Source organism: Odontomachus brunneus, unplaced genomic scaffold (assembly GCF_010583005.1).
Source record: "Odontomachus brunneus isolate Ranch 3 - 2012 unplaced genomic scaffold, Obru_v1 Obru_scaffold_170, whole genome shotgun sequence".
NCBI lineage: Eukaryota > Metazoa > Arthropoda > Insecta > Hymenoptera > Formicidae > Odontomachus > Odontomachus brunneus.
Genome location: NW_022639620.1, coordinates 9,641 through 13,949, shown reverse-complemented (window position 1 = coordinate 13,949; position 4,309 = coordinate 9,641).

Below are 4,309 nucleotides of genomic sequence, written 5' to 3'. Positions count from 1 at the left end.
CCCCCCCCCCCAATCCCGCGCTGATGCGCGGGTAGGTGAAGCGCCGCCTTTTTCCTGCGGCGTCTCACCCCGTCCCGAGGGGCGGTTTCGCCCCTCCTCCCTTGATCCACCTCCTCCTTTTGCGCCATAACTGTGTCGTAGAAGGAGATGACGGCGGACCAGCCCTCGTCTCCCCCGAGCATGGCCCTAATAAGGGCCGGGGGAGAGAGGTCCGCTCCCACCGCATTTATTAGGACTCGGCGCTCTGCCACCCACGAGGAGCATTCCCCGAGCGTGTGCTGCGCCGAGTTCATCTCGTCACCACAGTGGTGGCAGCGTGAGGTGAACTCCTTGCCTATTCTGTGCAGGTACTCACCGAAACATCCCTGTCCGGGGGATCAAAGGAGGAGCCGCCAAGGACCCGGGTCCGGATAGACAACGTCTCCGTGAGGGCGGGTCCCACGTTAAAGTACTTGGGATTCGTCCTGGATGGCAAATGGGAGTTCCAGAAGTACTTTAAGCTTCTGGCCTCCAAGTTGGGCAGGATGGCCAATGTGTTGGGTGGCCTCCTGCCCAATCTCGGCAGCCCCAAGAGGAGGGCATGGCGGCTGTATGCCGGCGTCGTCCACAGTATGGCCCTTTACGGGGCCCCGGTCTGGGCGAGTGCGATGGCAACCAACCAGGGATTAATTTCCCTGGCGCACCGCATCTAGCGGTGGGTCGCCATTCGCCTTGCCCAGGCCTATCGGACGACGTCGCATATGGCCGCCACGGTCCTGGCCGGTCTCCTCCCGCTAGAGCTCCTTGCTCAAATGCATGCCGAAAACTATCGGCGTGTCAAGGAGCTCCGTGCTGGGGGAGACCTTGAACATCTGGCCAAACCTGCGTTGTTCGGAAGGACAACTCCCCGCGGGCCCTGTTCACCCACTCCTTTAGACAGGGCTGGATAGCCTCGGCGATCCTCGTTCCCGATCGGCCCGTCGCCCCCTTCAGGTGGATGCTCCACCTAAGGAGGAGGCGTTGACGGGCCTGGTTCGGGTGTATATCAGTTGGACACGGGGCAATTTGACACAGTCCAATCACAAGTCGCTGTTCCAAGGGACCCTACAAATGTCTCTAATCATACGGTGCTGTGATTGGCTGTGTCCAAATGCACCGTGTCCAAGTGCACCGCTCCCGCCTGGTTCTTGGCTAGTCTAATAGCCTTTTAGCTAAGCCTACAATTTAACAAAGGTATTTTATATTGACTGTTTTAATTATTTATTATATTTAAATCTTACTTATTTTTATTTTATTTTATGATTTTTTTGTAGTTATGACGGCTACTTCGTAATATTAATTTGAACTTCTTATTATTCCGGTAACGGTCTTGTCAGCTTTAATATTGCGAATAACATTCATGTCATTTTACTCAGGTCTTTAATTAATACTTTTGCTTTGTAATGCGTTCGTTTTGTAAACCTTGAGTTTTTATTTATCACTGAAGAGGGTTCATGATTGAGCCGAAACGTTTGATTATTTATATTGAGTATTCATGTTTAATAAATATTACTTTATTTCTTAACACAAAGAAGGTTTTATCCATATGGTACATAGCACTATTAATCCTGTGCTTGAACTCAAATTAGCTCTTTTCCTATTATTTAGTTTATTTCAAATATTCCTTATATCATTATTTCAAAGAAAACGTTTTAAAATAGCAGTAAGTAGCATAGGTGACAGCAACGTTTTCGTTAAAATGATTTTGAACATATATAAAAATGGCTTAACGAAATATACGTATTATTTAAAAGGTGTAATTGTATCGAATATTTTTGAAGCCAAGAAAACGTATGATAATTGTTTTGTTATCAATTGCGAAGTATCAATAGGATATCTTTGTAACAAAATATTTCATGATACTGTTAGTTTAAAAGAGATTATTTCATGTAATATATGTAGTGATGTGCAAGAAAAACTACAATACAAGTCAAGTTAGAAAATCTGTTAGCTTCTGAATTTCCATATACTATTGAAAATGAGTTTACATTAAAACCAAAAATTTGCTAGCAAGAAAATATTACACAGAAAGATATTAGATGCACAGGTACAATAAGTACGAAAATTTCAGAAATTGGTAAGTAACTTAAGAAATGTTTTTTCTTTGGGATTAAAAAAGAAAAACCAATTGTTGGTATTCTTTTATTTTATTTAAAACTATGCAACGAATTGTCTTTCAGTTTTATATTATTATTTTATATATATTAAATAATAGGCAGTAAAATTTCCATGTTGCTATATTTATTTATCCAAAAGTTATTAATGTGTAAATTTAAATTTTTCGATATATATGATTTTTAAAAACCAAATTAATGATTTAAAATAAAAACACAAAAATTCTTATTTATAAATAGTTATTAGAGAACATAAATTTCGGAAAAAATAGAAATTTAAAAATAACAAAATAGCGTCCATTCAGTGTCAACATTTTTTAATCTTCTGTCTTAAAATTTTGAGTTTTTAATAATCATATTATAATTTAATCATATTATAATATTATCATTTAATAATATATAACGCTGGAACACAATTTGTTACATAGTTTCTTTAAAAAATTAGTTTTTTTCCGATTTCCAGAAAGAAAAAATCCCTTAATTTATAGAAAATAAAATGCTAACGTATATATACATAATATGACATAAGATACAGAAGACACATTAGGTTTTATGGAATAGTTTCTTTATATTTAAATTATTTTTTAATAATTTATGATAGATAATTGCGTCAGGCGATGATTCGCGGACGACGTACGAACGAACCGCGATTCACGGTCGGCTGATTTGTGGTCGACTGCCAATCTATAGTTGTAATGTTTATGTTCTCGCGAGACGTTAGCTCACTCTATTCGCGTTCTTCTTATATTGTACTCTCTATCACGCGTGAACTCGCGCTGCACGTACCATGTAAAGAGTGACACCGCCAAACTTATAGAATAAAAGTATTTTCTCTTCACGAGAACGGTCCACGATTTACTGATAACGGTCAACAATTTATCTAATAATTACTTTCTAGGAATGTTTATAATATTGGATATTTACAATACATACGAAGCCCAAGCCGAAATAGAATTAAATAAAGTCCACAGAAAATTACAATTTTCATTTATGTCAAATGAATATATTTTAAGGGGAATAGTAATATTTAAAGCACCTACATGTACACTCTGACAAAAAGAAAATATCATTGGGCACTTTACGGCAGTGTTTCCAAAATAATACGTGGATAGAATATGACGACAGCAGAAAAAAACCAAAGAAGCTAACTAATAATTATAAAGCAAACATTCAAGTGGCGATATATAGTATGTAAAAAGTTATATTTTATAACCATATATAAATTTATATAAATTTGTAATGTACTCATATACTTTTGTGTTTAATTAAAGTACGAAAAAAAATAAAGTCAATTCCAGGTAGTATAGATTTATTGTATTTTTACATATTTTTCCATAATTATGTGTGTGTGTGTGTGTTTGCCTGTCACTCCAAGTTTCCAAGTCCCTAAGAGACACAGTGCAAAAATCAGTATTACCGGAATTCAGGAGCGCGTAAATAATAGATTTATTGTAGTTCATTTGTTTATTGTTAAAACAATTCTTCCAATTTTTTTATAAGGTCTACGACTATGATCTTTGCTTTAACAGTAAAGTCCCTTAAAAGTCGTAGTACAAAAATCAAAATCACAAAAATTTAAGAACGTATAAATCGTAAATATATCGTACATAATTGATTCCGCGATTTCTTCTATTTTCTAGCAGTTCCACACGGAAAACAAGATTTGTTGTAACAGTTGAAAACCTTAATATTCTAGCAAATCTATAGCCGTAATATAGAGACAGCTAGTTTACTATGTTACAGTAGTCAAGTCACATTAGCTGAATAAGTATTGTTTATGTATTTAGTCAAATTTGATGTTGTAGCATGGTAGATTTGTTAATACAGCAAAGATGATTTTCTATTGTAACTAATGAAAAATATAGCTTGGTATATGCAACTCATCTTTTTGCTGGTGTATCAAAACAAATGTAATACATTAACGGATTACATTATAACTAAATCATTAGCTGTTTTAGCAATAGAGATAAGGTAAAATAACAATGTTTACTGAAACATTTGAAATATTTATTTTGCAACCCTTTGAGTAACAATATATATATATATATATATATATATATATATATATATAAAATTTACATCACTATTACATATTTATTATTATAATTTATCATCACATTATAGAATAATTATTAGGTGCGCAACTAAGTTCTCGCTGTTTTTTTTTATGAAAATGC